This window comes from Chiloscyllium punctatum, chromosome 15 (genome assembly GCF_047496795.1).
Source record: "Chiloscyllium punctatum isolate Juve2018m chromosome 15, sChiPun1.3, whole genome shotgun sequence".
NCBI lineage: Eukaryota > Metazoa > Chordata > Chondrichthyes > Orectolobiformes > Hemiscylliidae > Chiloscyllium > Chiloscyllium punctatum.
In genome coordinates, this window is record NC_092753.1 from 56,857,103 (window position 1) to 56,873,718 (window position 16,616).

Consider the following 16,616-nt stretch of genomic DNA (forward strand, 5'->3'; position numbering starts at 1 on the left):
TAACCATGAATCCATTGTCCCATCTTGTTCACTAATGTCCTTTAGAGAAGGTAACCACCATCCTTACCTGGTCAGGCCTATATGTGACTTCAGACCCACGAAATGTATTTGACTCTTAACTTCCCTCTGGATAATTAGGGATGGGTAAAAAATGATGCAGAGATAGCAACAACATCATCCCTTAAATGGATAAAAAAAAGGAATAAAGGAATAGATCTTTCGGCCAGGGTATCGTGTAGGAGTTGGCTATGGTCATTGCATTAATTCCTAGAATCCCTCAGCATCACTACAGCCTTGCTCACCTTGTCCCTGTGGAAATGTGGCCACTGTTCCTTTAGAAACAAAATCCCTGTAACTCTCTGGGATTTATTTAACATCAACCATGAGATTATGCATTTTGGAACATATAATGTAGGAGGAAAGCATGTAGTAAATGGCAGAACCCCATCAACATACAGAGGGATCTAGGTATACATGTCCATAGTTTCCTGAAAGTGGCACACAAGTGGATAAGGTGGTCATGAAGATATATGGCATGCTTATCTTCATGAATCTGGCATGAAGTATAAAAATTGGCAAGTCATGTTGCATCTGTATAGTATTTAGTTAGGCCACATTTGGAATACTGTGTGCAGATCTTGTCGGCATACTACCAGAAGGATGTTGAGGCTTTGGAGAGGATACTGAAATGGTTTACTATTATGTTGCCTGGTTTGGAGGGTATTAGCTATGAGGAGAGATTGGACAGATTTAGTTTATTTTCACATGAATTTTGAAGGATTAGGAAGAACCTGAGGGAAGGTTACAAAATTATGAGATGCGTGTATGGAAAGGATTGTTGGAACCTTTTTCCCAGGATAGAAATGTTAGTTACTAGGGGATATTGGTTTAAGGTAAAAGGGGGTAAGTTTAAAGGAGGTGTGGGAGGCAAGTGTTTTTACATCACGAGTGATAAGTGCCTGAAATGTGCTGCCAGATCTGATGGTGGAGGTGGAGATAATAACAACATTTAAGATGCATCTTGACAGATATATGAGTAGGCAGGGTATAAAGGGATACAGACTGCATACAAGCAAAAGATTTTTTAGTTTTGAAAGGTATCATGTTTGACACAGACTTGGCAGGCCGAAGAGTCTTTTCCTGTGTTCTCCTGTTCTTTGTTCTTTGCACTCTTACGAGTGCATTTACAGTGATTTGCATCTGCAGCCAGAACCACAGCCTTTGGTGTCTGACAGTCTGAGCACGGGGTGTGTGTATGTCCCAGTAAATCCCCATGGTTTCCAGTAGCTGGCCCTGGCACACCTACCTTCAGCAATTAAAACAGACAGGCTTCTTGGCCTCACCTTTCATCTGAGTGAGGAATCATCCTTCCAAGAAGAAGGGTTCCCAGCATTTCCTTTTCTCTAATGGATACACACCTTCCTATCACTCTCGTCACTACTACCCCTTTATGTGGGGGTGACTAGGGAAGGATTTCTTCAGGAACTGGAGTTTGTGGATCAGTTTATAATCATCAGCCAATTTGGCTGCCTGCCTGGACCCAGTCATTTACTATTACTTATTGAGAGAGAGATGGAATTTTTAAATTTCTCAAGGAGAATTAGTTCATGGAGATTTTTATAAGTTACTTCTGACTTAAGTACCACTGGCTATACGCAGGCTGTTTAATGCTTTCAAATTTCAGGTGACTGGTTTGTTTCCTGAGGGTGTAGAATTTTTGTGGTATGCCTCTGGCATGAACAAGTATGCACATAAGAATAGCCTTTTTTACTGCCTTGTATTAATGACACTTACCTCAGGCAAAACGAAATAAGCCTAGTAAGCTTTTCCTGAAAGTAGTAAGAAGCAGAAATAAGGATAAATGCTGGACTGCCCATTTTAACTGTTGTGCCACTCACTCCAAAGAAATAATTAAAGCTTCTACTCTGTCAACTTTAGGAGTTATGTGTGCAAACCAAGGTATTTCTTCCCTCAAGCCGAAACCAGTGATGCCTTCATGGACACAATTCCTGCTCCTCAGGCCAAGTTGTCTTAGTTTGATCTAATGTTCCTGCCATTCTTGCAAAAATTCACTCTCTTCCCGATTTGTTCTTCCCTCTCTTTCCCATTTCTCTCTCGCTTTCTTGCTTATTTCCTTTTACTTGAAATTCTAATTTCCACTGCTCCAATTTTAATCTATCTGCCATCACTCTATCCATTTCATTGTGCTTAGTTTTCAGCTGAAAGCTGGTGACCACCCCTTATAGAATTTCGGGTTTTCTGGTTTTTGGGTAAATTCTAATTTGAAGGGTGCCTCACACACTCTTTCAACTGTTTGAGGACAGAGTACTTAAATCCTCAACTGTAACTTTCCCTAATTCTACTGGGAATGCACTGGCATGGAATGCAGACATTTTTAATCTGCAGCAGTGTTTTGCAGTTTTTGCTGACCAGAGGCTGAACTGGATCAGCTACACATACACTGTAGTTTAAGAGCAGCTCAGAAGTTGGGAATTCTGTAGCAAATAACTTATATTCTGTTTCCAAATGCGCAATTTGGGAGTACGATGGAAAAATCTTCACTCCTGGATGAGCCCACCTCCAACAACCATGAAGAGGCTAGCGCCATCCAGGATAAAGCGGCATGCTTGACTGGCACCACATCCACTTTGTTATGCATTCACTATCTTCACCACTGGCACACAGTGGCAGCAATGTATACCAAATGCAGAATGTGTGAAAAACCTCACCAAAATCCCTTTAACAGCATTTTCCAGAAGTGGAATCTCTATGCCAAAAAGGCAACAGATACACGGGAACATTGTGACAATGCTGCTCCTTTAACAAGATTATATTGTCCTTGTTTTTTTTCAAGAGGGGTTGTAAAAGGCAGAGGTTCTGATTTGTCTGGGATTAGGGACCTAACAGATACTGCCTAAGGCAACAATCAGGGAAAAGGCTTTCAAGGTTTTTTTTTAAACAGTTGTACAACGAAAGGAGAGCAGCCAGTTCTCCCAGATCATGGCTTTTTCTAGTTTTGGTTTAGTTTTTAGCTGGGGACCGACAGAAACAGCTGCAGTGGAAAGAGGTTCAGTGCTTCAGCAAATGATCCCTGGCTGATCCTGCCTCTCTGACATCTCATATAAGAACCTGTGTTTGAATATTTTTTTGACAAGCAGTGTGTTTATGGGATTGTTGCAGGAAATTGGAACAGTTGTTAAGTTGTGGAGGATATCATGTCAGTTGGGTTTTTAAATTGTTGTTATTCTAAATTCTGTTTTCTTTAGTTTGTGTTTCATTTGGTGGTGTGTAAATAAATTCAGTTTTAATTGAAGTCAAGTGGTTTGACCATAGAATCACAGAGTCATAGAGGTGTACAGCATGGAAACAGACCCTGAGGTCCAACCCGTCCATGCCGACCAGATATCCCAACCCAATCTAGTCCCACCTGCCAGCAACCGGCCCATATCCCTCCAAACCCTTCCTATTCATATACCCATCCAAATGCCTCTTAAATGTTGCAATTGTACCAGCCTCCACCACATCCTCTGGCAGCTCATTCCATATACGTACCACCCTCTGTGTGAAAAAATTGCCCCGAGGTCTCTTTTATATCTTTCCCCTCTCACCCTAAACCTATGCCCTCTCGTTCTGGACTCCCCGAATCCATGGAAAAGACTTTGTCGATTTATCCTATCCCTCATAATTTTGTAAGCCTCTATAAGGTCACCCTTCAGCCTCTGACACTCCAGGGAAAACATCCCCAGCCTGTTCAGCCTCTCCCTGTAGCTCAGATCCTCCAACCCTGGCAACATCCTTGTAAATCTTTTCTGAACCCTTTCAAGTTTCACAACATCTTTCCGACGGGAAGGAGACCAGAATTGCACGCAAAATTCCAACAATGGCCTAACCAATGTCCTGTACAGCCGCAACATGACCTCCCAACTCCTGTACTCAATACTCTGACCAATAAAGGAAAGCATACCAAACGCCTTCTTCGCTATCCTATCTACCTGCGACTCTACTTGCAAGGAGCTATGAACTTGCACTCCAAGGTCTCTTTGTTCAGCAACACTCCCTAGGTCCTTACCATTAAGTATTTAAGTCCTGCTAATATTTGCTTTCCCAAAATGCAGCACCTCGCATTTATCTTAATTTATCTCCATCTGCCACTTCTCAGCCCATTGGCCCATCTGGTCCAGATCCTGTTGTAATCTGAGGTAACCCTCTTCGCTGTCCACTACACCTCCAATTTTGGTGTCATCTGCAAACTTACTAACTGTACCTCTTATGCTCGCATCCAAATCATTTATGTAAATGACAAAAAGTAGAGGGCCCAACACTGATCCTTGTGGCACTCCACTGGTCACAGGCCTCCAGTCTGAAAAACAACCCTCCACCACCACCCCATGTCTTCTACCTTTGAGCCAGTTCTCTATCTAAATGGCTAGTTCTCCCTGTATTCCATGAGATCTAACCTTGCTAATCAGTCTCCCGTGGGGAACCTTGTCGAACACCTTACTGAAGTCCATATAGATCACATCTACTGCTCTGCCCTCATCAATCTTCTTTGTTACTTCTTCAAAAAACTAAATCAAGTTTGTGAGACATGATTTCCCATGCACAAAGCCACTTAGATTATCCCGAATCAGTCCTTGCCTTTCCAAATACATGTACATCCTGTCCTTTTGGATTCCCTCCAACAACTTGGCCACCACTGAGGTCAGGCTCACCGGTCTATAGTTCCCTGGCTTGTCTTTACCGCCCTTCTTAAACAGTGGCACCACATTTGCCAACCTCCAGTCTTCCAGCACCTCACCTGTGATTATCAATGATACAAATATCTCAGCAAGAGGCCCAGCAATCACTTCTCTAGCTTCCCACAGAGTTCTCGGGTACACCCCAGGTCCTGGGGATTAATTCACTTTTAACTGTTTCAAGACATCCAGCACTTCCTCCTCTGTAATCTGGACATTTTTCAAGATGTCACCATCTATTTCCCTAGTCTATATCTTCCATATCCTTTTCCACAGTAAATACTGATGCAAAATATTCATTTAGTATCTCCCCCACATTCTGAGGATCCACACAAAGGCTGCCTTGCTGATCTTTGAGGGACCCTTTTCTCTCCCTGGTTACCCTTTTGTCCTTAATATATTTGTAAAAACCCTTTGGAATCTCCTTAATTCTATTTGCCAAAGCTATTTCATGTCCCCGTTTTGCTCTCCTGATTTCCCTCTTAAGTACACTGCTACTTTCTTTATACTCTTCTAAGGATTCACTCAATCTCTCCTGTCTATACCTGTCATATGCTTCCATCTTTTTCTTAACCAAACCCTCAATTTCGTTAGTCATTCAGCATTGCGTATACCTACCAGTCTTCCCTTTCACCCTGACAGGAATATACTTTCTCTGGATTCTTGTTATCTCATTTCTGAAGGCTTCCCATTTTTCAGCTGTCCCTTTACCTGCGAACATCTGCCTCCAATCAGCTTTTGAAAGTTCTTGCCTAATACCGTCAAAATTGGCCTTTCTCCAAGTTAGAATTTCAACTTTTAGATCTGGTCTAGCCTTTTCCATCACTACTTTAAACCAACTGCATCATTTCTGGGGTATCTACCTTACATCTAGGGTGGTACAGAGGCTCAGTGGTTAACACTGCTGTCTCACAGGGTCTCAGGTTCGATTCCAGCCTTGAGCGACTGTGTGGAGTTTGTACATTCTCTCCGTGTCTGCGTGGGTTTGCAGACTCAATGTGCAGGTCAGGTGAATTGGCCAAGCTAAATTGCCCATAGTGTTAGGTGAATTAGTCAGAGGGAAATGGGTCTGGGTGGGTTACTCTTCGGAGGGTTGGTGTGGACTTGTTAGGCCAAAGGGCCTGTTTCCACACTGTAGGTAATCTAATCTAAATCAAGTAGAAAAGCTGTGTCTGGGCTACCTTCTTAAGATATATTGAGGAGGTCTGGCCTGGTCCACAACAACACCATCTTATGCACACTCTCTTCCAAAACACACACTATCTTGATTTGGAACTATGTCACCGCACCTTCACTGTCATCAATTAAAATTGTAGAACCCTTTTTTAATAGCACTGTTTCAATACCTTTATCACATGGATTATAGCAGTTAAATAAGGAGGCTGACCATCATCACCTTCTTAAGCGTGCTTGCTGTAGTGATAGTAATGAGGTCAGCCAGGTGGAGCTCACAGAATCTGAATTCCCTGATTGGGGCTGTTAATCTGGTCCAACCAGGGAGCCCTGGCTGACAGATATAAACAGGAGTGTCTGGGGTTCTGTTCACTCTGAGAACAGACTCTGAGGGAACTGGAACAGTGTCAAGGACCCTCCACATGTAAATAAAGGATGACTTGGTGATAAGATACTGGCCACTATGGAGTTATTTCACATACCATGAATGATGTAAGTGTGAAGGGGTTAAGAACTGTGAAACAAGGGATGTTGAGAGCTTCTTTGTGGGGCCCAGGAATTCTTTTCAAAACAAAGAACCAAAAGTATCTGAAATCCAACTGTCTGTGCATCATATCAACAAGCTATTCTTAAAAATAATTATGACCTGCTTGGGAGTATTATGACTTCCCATACAGGACTGAGGTTGATATTGCAATTGGACTTACTTGTTATTTTTAAGAACAGTAATTTGTTCTTACACCATTGGAATCTGTACCAAAGGATTTAGAATAGGAACCTGTTTCCTTCCAGCAGATGTACTGCTCACCTGCTAAGAAAAACAACCTAAAGACGCAACTCTGTGAAGCAGTGGAATTGAAGACAGATTTTAACAGCCTACTTGGCGAACATTAACTTTCAGAATTTTATGCAGAAACTTCAACTATAGAAGTTCCACATGAGGTTAGACAAGAAGGAACAGTTTTTGTACATGGACTGTCTGCAATGACAACCAATTCATAATATGTTCAGAGATTTTAGTTATTAGAGCTTGGATATTTTCTATTAGGTGAACAGTCTCCTCTATACCTAATACACAAATTATTCAATCATACTTTGTCTTATGCTAATCTAATAGATAAGAAATATTTTAACGTATAGCTTTTAGATTCAGACTTTTTAATTTAACTGCATAGAACTAAAGTACTTTGACCAGTCGTAATCACAATCATCATTATATACTTACTTTTGTAACTATTTAACAGAGTCCTTTCATACTCAAGGTGACAGAACATACCTTGTTAAGGTATATGTAGAAAGATCTTGATCCTATGATTGGCTAAAGTAGTATTGTAAAGCCATTGGCTTAGTGACTTGGGAGCAGCACATGGCTGGCAAACTGCCTTCTGAGAAATCATCTGGGCAATATTCTTTTATCTTTCTAGTGATTTGATTAACATTCCATTCAGATGCCAAGATGTCACAACAGTTTCATAAAGTGTATGGACTCTTATATTAATGTGTTTCTTTCCTTATGGATATTCTTTTAAATGCTTATAATAATGGGACAAAAAGAAAATGTGAGGTTGGAATATCCTGAAAATCTTATTATGCAAGTTCCTTTATATGTTCAACTTCAATTTATTTCAAATTTATGAGATATGGTGACGTAGTGGTACCATTACCGGGCTAGTAACCCAGGACTCTTACGTAATCCTCTGGGGAGATTGGTTTTAATTCCATCATGGCAGATGGTGAAATCTGAATGCAACTGGGAAATAAAAAGCTGAAACCATTATAGATTATTATAAAATACCATCTGGTTCACTAATGTCCTTTAGGGAAGGAAGTCTGGCATATATGTGACTCCAGACCCACAGCTATGTTGTTGATGCTTATCTGCCTCTGAAGAGCCCTACCAAGTCATTCAGGTCCAGGGAAATTAGAGATGCAATAAATGCTGGCCAGCCAGCAACACCCACAATGAACAAATTATCTCAGCTAAAACTGGACATCACACCTTTATGGTTGTTTTGGATTGAATTGCCACTTCATTGTTGTGAACTCTTTTTGACTCCTGGGGTAAGGGATTGTACAATTAACACAAGGAGGATTACAAGTGAACAGCACAGTTATCTGAGCAAACTCTGAAAACAGAACACAGAGGATGTGAGGTTCGTTATTCACGTGGTGAATGTGCGCTGAAGAGTAGGAGTCTAATCCACTTCATAAAAGTCCCAAAGATAATGTACCTGTATAAGACATGAGGAAACCTTGATTATGGAACTTTTCTGCTCCTAAACACACCATTAGGATAGGGATGTTGGTAATTTTGCAGTGCTATTCAATGATTAATATACATCTGTTACTGTTCTCTGATTGGTGACTTCGCATGAAGCCCACTTAAGTAGTATAGACCAATTTGAGACAAGTGCATCCAGACTAGTGGCCAGATCTTGGCCAGAATGTTGTAGTCAATGTAGCCAATGTATGACAACATATAAACTGAGGTACTTTTCCAAACATATTGAGAAAAGTGACTATTTTGAAGTTCTCAAGGTGTTGGAATGTGACATATTATGTTATATCTTCTTACATTCTGCTGTATTATGTGGAATTTTGCAAATATATTGAGAAAGGTAATTTATACTAAAATTCAGAATAAAAGCAAAGTACCGCACGTACTACAACTTTGAAGTGAATCAAACTTCTTCAATTCTGAAGATCAGTTATACCGGACTCTATTTCTCTCTCCACAGATGCTGTCAGACCTGTTAAGTTTCTTCAGCATTCTCTTAAAATTCAGAAGGTTCTGTTTTCATTTGATTAGTGAGCATTTATTGACAGCTGGGCAATAACATGTTGATTCTGTTGGGCCTTTTAGTGGTCTATAAATATATTGTGCAAAGAAAATTGATAGTCCCTCAAAACAGCCATGAGTATAACAATGAATAATTAATTGTGACTGTTCAAAGTATGGAGGCAGAAGGTAAACTTCATGCTGCTTGCTAATTTACATGACAAGTAGTATGCAGCCCAGCATCAACATGTGCTCTTGATTAAACTTTAAAATATAAGCCATAAGTATTAAGTTAGCCTGGAGCAGTGTTTTGTAGAGAAATAAGACAGTGAATTTTCTGGGTCTGTACATTGAAAGAAGCAAAAATGGCCTTTAGTAGAGTGACATGCTCTTCTTGTCAGATGTGGAAGTTTAAGGAGAGCTTACATGTTACTGAGGATTATATCTTCAATACATGTAGTTGGTTGCGAATCATATCAGATTGAATGGATCAGTTGGAGAGACAGTTAGAGGCAATGAGGAATGGGGAGCAAGGGGGTGTGATGGATGGCAGTTACAGGAAGGGAGAAAAGTTCCAGGTACCGTCACATAGATGGGTTAACTCCTGGAAAGGTAAGAGAGGTCAGCAGGTACTGCAGGAGTCTTCTGTGGCTATCCCCATTTCTTGCTGTTTTGGAAAATGTAGGGGGTGATGCATTCTCAGGGGAATGTAGCATGAACAGCCAACTTTCTGGTATTGAGACTAGCTCTAATGCAATGAGGGGTATGTCGAGTTCCAAGAGATCAATTGTGTGAAGGCATTCTGTAGTCCGAGGCACTGATAGATGTTTTTGTGGCCAGCAGCGACAAATTAGAATGGTGTGTTGCTTCCCTGGTGCCAGGATCAAGGATGTCTTAGAGAAGGTGCAGAATGTTCTCAAGGGGGAGTGGGACCAGCAGATTTTGAAGGGAGAGTATAGAGAGTTAGGCAGGAATTTAAAAAGGATGTCCTCGAGAGTAGTGATATCTGGTTTAGTCCTAGTGCTGACAGCTAGTGAGGGCAGGAATAGGAGGATAGAGCTGATGAATACATGGCTGAGGAGCTGGTGTATGGGAGAAGGATTCACATTTTTGGATCATTGGAATTTCTTCTGGGGTAGAAGTGACCTGTACAAGATGGCAGGCAGATTTGCTAGAGCTGCTTGAAAGGGTTAGTAAAGTGCGGGGGGGGTGGGTGGGGGGGGGGGGGAGGTGGACACACCCAGGAAGAGCGTGAGGAAAGAGATTAAACTGAGACTGGTACAGTTGAGAAAAGAAGCAAGTCAAACAGTTAGGCCAGGCAGGGACAAAGCAGAGAACAAGGTAGGACTGATAAATTAAACTGTATTTATTTCAATGCAAGAGACTTAACAGGGAAGGCAGATGAACTCAAGGCATGGTTAGGAACATGGGACTGGAATATCATAGCAATTACAGAAACATGGCTCAGGGATGGGCAGGACTGGCAGCTTAATGTTCCAGGATACAAATGCTATAGGAAGGATAGATTGGGAGGCAAGAGAGGAGGGGGAGTGGCGTTTTTGATAAGGGATAACATTTCAGCTGTGCTGAGGGAGGATATTCCTGAAAATACATTCAGAGACGTTGTTTGGGTTGAACTGACAAAAAAGAAAGGGATGATCACTTTATTGGGATTGTATTATAGACCCCCCCTAATAGTCAGAGGGAAGTTGAGAAACAAATTTGTAAGGGGATCTCAGTTATCTGTAAGAATAATAGGGTGGTTATGGTCGGGGATTTTAACTGTCCAAACATAGACTGGGACTGCCATAATGTTAAGGGTTTAGATGGAGAGGAATTTGTTAAGTGTGTAAAGGAAAATTTTCTGATTCAATATGTGGATGTACCTACTGAAGAAGGTGCAAAACCCAAAGGGTTTTTACAAATACATTAAGGACAAAAGGGTAACCAGGGAGAGAACAGGGCCCCTCAACAATCAACAAGGCGGCCTTTGTGCAGGAGCCACAGGAGATGGGGGAGATACTAAACGAGTATTTTGCATCAGTGTTTACTGTGGAAAAGATCATGGACGATATAGAATGTAGGGAAATAGATGGTGACATCTTGAAAAATGTCCACACTACAGAGGAGGAAGTGCTGGATGTCTTGAAACACATAAAAGTAGATAAGTCCCCATGATCTGATCAGGTGTACCCTACAACTCTGTGGGAAGCTAGGGAAGTGATTGCTGGGCCTCTTGCATCGATAGTCACAGGTGAGGTGCCGGAAGTCTGGGGGTTGGTAAACGTGGTGCCACTGTTTAAGAAGGGCGGTAAAGACAAGCCAGGGAACTATAGACCAGTGAGCCTGATGTCAGTGATGGGCAAATTATTGGAGGGAATCCTGAGGGACAGGATGAACATGTATTTGGAAAGGCACGGACTGATTAGGGATAGTCAACATGGCTTTGTGAGTGGGAAATCATGTCTCACAAACTTGATTGAGTTTTTTGAAGAAGTAAAAAAGAGGATTGATGAGGGCAGAGTAGTGGACGTGATCTATATGGACTTTAGTAAGGTGTTCGACAAGGTTCCCCATGGGAGGCTGGTTAGCAAGGTTAGATCTCATGGAATATAGGGAGAACTAGCCATTTGGATAGAGAACTGGCTCAAAAGTAGAAGGGTGATGGTGGAGGGTTGTTTTCAGACTGGAGGTCTGTGACCAGTGGAGTGCCACAAGGATTGGTACTGGGTCCACTACACTTCGTCATTTATATAAATGATTTGGATGTGAGCATAAGAGATATAGTTAATGAGTTTGCAGATTACACCAAAATTGGAGGTGTAGTGGACAGCGAAGAGGGTTACCTCAGATTACAATGGGATCTTGATCAGATGAGCAAATGGGCTGAGAAGTGACAGATGGAGTTTAATTTAGATAAATGCGAGGTGCTGCATTTTGGGAAAGCAAATCTTAGCAGGACTTAAACACTTAATGGTAAGGTCCTAGGGAGTGTCGCTGAACAAAGAGACCTTGGAGTGCAGGCTCATAGCTCCTTGAAAGTGGAGTCGCGGGTAGATAGGATAGTGAAGAAGGCGTTTGGTATGATTTCCTTTATTGGTCAGAGTATTGAGTAAAGGAGTTGGGAGGTCATGTTGCGGACATTGGTTAGACCACTTTTGGAATATTGCGTGTAATTCTGGTCTCCTTCCTATTGGAAGGATGTTATGAAACTTGAAAGGGTTCAGAAAAGATTTACAAGGATGTTGCCAGGGTTGGAGGATTTGAGCTATAGGGAGAGGTTGAATAGGCTGGGTCTGTTTTCTCTGGAGCATTGGAGACTGAGGGGTGACCTTATACAGGTTTATAAAATCATGATGGGCATGGATAGGATAAATAGACACAGTTTCTTTCCTGGGGTGGGGGAGTCCAGAACTAGAGGGCATAGGTTTAGGGTGACTGGGGAAAGATATAAAAGAGACCTAAGGGGCAACCTTTTCACACAAAGGGTGGTACGTGTATGGAATGAGCTGCCAGAGGAAATGGTGGAGGCTATTACAATTGCAACATTTAAAAGGCATCTGGATGGGTATATGAATAGGAAGTTTTTGGAGGGATATGGGGCGGGTGCTGGCAAGTTTGACTAGATTGAGTTGGGATATCTGGTCGGTATGGATGGGTTGGACTAAAGGGTCTATTTCCGAGTTGTCCATTTCTATGACTATGTGAGTCTATGTGCTGTTGAATCACTGAACAACTCAGAAGGGAGCCTGAGTTTGTGCAAAACTAGCAGCCATTAGGGCTAGACTCCATCTTCTACAGGAAAGGTGCATTCTGGCTGCTGGTGATACTGTTAGTCATGAGAGTGAAAATTACAGAGATTGGGCAGCACTGATGCAGCACTTGAGGCCCTGACGCAGGAGGTTGACAGGAGGAGAAAGGTTGCTTTTGCACAGACAAGTGCTTTTGATTCAATAGGAATAGATAAACAAGGAGGTCAATGTGAACAGTGTTGCTGTGAGAACTTGATGTAATGCTGAAGTAGTTTAAAGATCTCACAGAAGTGGACCAGGTCAGTGAACTCAGCCTAAAATGTCATATCCTTAAAACTAAACCTTATATTTATTCACTGCTTGAAACACCAAATTGTCAACTCTTACCTCTGGCCAATCTTGATGATTCATATTTTCATGTCACTGCTGCAAGCCTTACACTCACAAGTCAGTAATTCAATCATAATAACCAAATCTATTGTGTGCAGGACAAGAATAATGAATATTGAATAATGCATTAATGAATGACCATCGGCAGCAACATTTAAAAGTGACGACCTGTTGCATTTCTTTGGTCATTGGTACGTCACACAGAGGATTCAGTTTACTTGAAAATTGCATACAGGTTTATTGAACTTACTACAGTTACAGTTTACTTATTAGATATTTGTTCAGTGGAGACTGGAATTGCTGGCTAGATCAGCATTTATTGCTCAGAGGGCAATTAAGAGTCAACCACATTGCTGTGTGTCTGTAAGCAGACCAGGTGGGGATGATATCTTACCTTTCTGAAGGACAGCAGTGAACTTGAAGGGTTTAACCATTAAGAGTGGTTGCATAGTCCCCATCAGATCAACTTTTAATTCCAGATTTTTATTGAATTCAAATTTCACCATCAGGCCATGGTGGGATTTGAACCCGTATCCTCAAAACATTAACCTGTGGCTCTGGTTTACTTGTCCAACAAAATTACCTCTTATACTACCCCATACTAGTACACTACCTTCCTTAAATGCTTCAACTGCACAGAGCATAGTTTTTGGTCATGTAGTTTCCTCCTGGTCCTTGACTCATGAGTATGTGCAGTTCTTAAAGCAACACAGCTCTTAAAGGGATCAGTCATGAACGTGTGTCTTTTTGTTGTTGGAGAAGATGGTGATCATTATAATTAGAGCAGCTTGTAGCCAATGGCAGAGCTCAGACCACAGAAGATGTAATATAAGACCATAAGACCATAGGACACAGGAGTGGAAACAAGGCCATTTGGCCCATCGAGTCCACTCCGCCATTTAATCATGGCTGATGGGCATTTCAACTCCACTTATCCGCATTCTCCCCGTAGCCCTTAATTCCTTGTGACATCAAGAATTTATCAATCTCTGGCTTGAAGACATTTAGCGTCCCAGCCTCCATTGCACTCCGCGGCAATGAATTCCACAGACCCACCACTCTCTGGCTGAAGAAATGTCTCCGCATTTCTGTTCTGAATTGACCCCCTCTAATTCTAAGGCTGTGCCCACGGGTCCTAGTCTCCTCACCTAACGGAAACAATTTCTTAGCGTCCACCCTTTCCAAGCCATTTATTATCTTGTAATTTTCTATTAGATCTCCCCTTAACCTTCTAAACTCCAATGAGTACAATCCCAGGATCTTCAGCTGTTCCTTGTATGTTAGACCTACCATTCCAGGGATCATCCCTGTGAATCTCCGCTGGACATGCTCCAGTGCCAGTATGTCCCTCCTGAGGTGTGGGGCCCAAAACTGGACACAGTACTCCAAATGGGGCCTAACCAGAGCTTTATAAAGTCTCAGTAGCACATCGCTGCTTTTATATTCCAACCCTCTTGAGATAAGTGACAACATTGCATTCGCATTCTTAATCACGGATTCAACCTGCATGTTTACCTTTAGAGAATCCTCGACTAGCACTCCCAGATCCCTTTGTACTTTGGCTTTATGAATTTTCTCACCGTTTAGAAAGTAGTCCATGCTTGTATTCTTTTTTTCCAAAGTTTCTGTTGTACCCTTTTGTTTTTGTACTTTTACCCCTTCCCAGGTCATGATCTTTCTTTTTCCCAGGTCTTACTCCATCTCCCACCCCCAGTCCCATTCTTCACCCTGGGTCCTGATCATTTTCTTTCCATGTGTTGATCTCTCCCTCCCCCTAGCACACCACCCCAGCCCCTTTCTGATCTCAACCCTATACTCCCACAAACCAAGTCCTGATCTCTCGTGGGCGGTCTCCCCTGTAACTGTTCGTGCACACATACATGACCTAAAGCAGCGTATAGCCTGCATGTACTGGTGTCAGCAAATGCAGCCATGAAGTAATCATGTCAGCAATCACAAAAGTTTATTTCCCCTCCTTATCCTCCACCAGTGAACAGATTTTCTTTTTCTTTGCTGCCTTGCTGCTCTCGCCCTCATTTTGCAGCCCAAGGGGAATTGTAACTACAGCAACTAAGACCGAATGCAAATTGTGTACCTCTGAAGTCATAACCACATGCAGCACCACTCCCTGCAGTAAATGTAAACAACTTCTCAAAAGACCATGCACTTTTGCAAATTCAAATGGAGCCATCACAAATCAAATAGTCACCCACCTGCAGTTTGTTGGCAATCTCTTTAAAAATCCCATTGAGGTCCCTCCTAGCTTTTGAAAGTACGCTCAGTGGTGCAAGTTTAAGACAGTGTTAGCTGCAGGGAAAAAAAAGCAAGTGGTCAAAAAATGGCAATAAAAATCTGACTATTCTGCAGATTTCAGATATATGCTCATGTAATATACAATAGCATCATTATGATGCTCAGCAAGAGGTATTTTCGAGGTCTCTGGGTTGCATTTTGATACCAAAAACAGCTCTGAAATTATGGGCATTGCTGAGTTTAAATGTGAGGCCTATAAGTTGGTGCTACAGTCATGGAAAACTGGTTGTTGTAAAACCTGTTGTATTTTAGACTTTGAAAAAAAATCAGTGAACAAAATAGTGCATGCATTAAGAAAAACACTGACATATGGTCAAAAGAAAAACGATTAGGAGTATACTATGATCAGATGAACAATTCTATAGAGAATGAGAATGTGTATTCTGTGATTAGAATTTTTTGCCTACAAATTTTTGGAACGGTTTTAATTTTATTGGTACTTTTGTGGGTTTTATATAGGTCAGAAGGTCTTAAATTTAAGTTGGTCTTAAATCATTTACATGATTAATGAAAGAAATAAATGTTATAAAATACAAACTATGAACAAAGTAATCAAAATGTAAAGTGAAATATGTTTTCTTCAGGAGAGAAGCTATAGATTACATTGAGAATTATTTTTCTCCTGTCTGTGTTTTCCAATGGCACTACAGTATTTATTTTCCTTTCTTGTGAAACCCAAGTCTTTGATCTTTTGAGAGCAATTTTGCAAGAAGGTTGAGCTTTACTTGAGCCCTTCTATTCTTCTAATTCAATTAAATGCTTTCAAAGTCTTTAGTTACTTGATGTTGAGCTGTGCTGAGTCACAATACGTTTGGCACCTATGAATCTACAAAGACAATTCACTGGTGGGAGTTAGCCCATTTTTATTTACAATGAATGATTCTACAAATGAAGGAAGAACTTTATTAAAATTGCTGCGAAAACTGGAAGTTGCTTTTTAAAAAAAACTGTTATTTTAGATTATTTATTTCACATCTATGTTATTAACAGCAGCGATGATTCATGAATACTTTATCCTGACTGCTAGACTGAAGAAAAAATAGGTTACACATATATACAAAAATGCTTTCTTGCAGAGAAATATGCTTTTGTTTCAATGACATTTTTGTTCCAGTACATTATTTTGTAATTCTGTGGTAACTGTTCTTCTGATACAGCATGTTCTCATACATTATACATGTCTTTGTGGTGTAGATCACACTGAGCACAGTACATGCTAGTTCTCTGTGATTATGGGCTGAATTTTGTCAGAAACTGGTTATGTCAATTTTGGCAAGTCTCACAGAGGATTTCTCTCTGTGAGCTAGTTTTCTTACACTGTCCTCACAGGATTGCCTCATCACTGATGCACTGATTGGTTAATGGTGACCTGTTTGTGGTTTTCTCCCACTTGCCATAGGAGAATGTATTGGGCATAGGCAGGATCTTTTGGAATTCCTGGCACTGGTGCCATGTTTAAAGATCAGCATTACA

The 16,616-nt window shown here is 41.2% G+C and overlaps 1 long non-coding RNA gene across 1 annotated transcript in view; it reads right to left on the minus strand.

Moving 5' to 3' along the window:
* LOC140486277 (uncharacterized) overlaps positions 1-16,616 on the minus strand; it is a 361,646-nt gene that overhangs the window by 37,037 nt on the left and 307,993 nt on the right. Inside the window, exon 5 of the long non-coding RNA XR_011962544.1 lies at positions 15,044-15,137. This is a non-coding gene — a long non-coding RNA (uncharacterized lncRNA). The remainder of the gene's footprint in view (positions 1-15,043; positions 15,138-16,616) is intronic.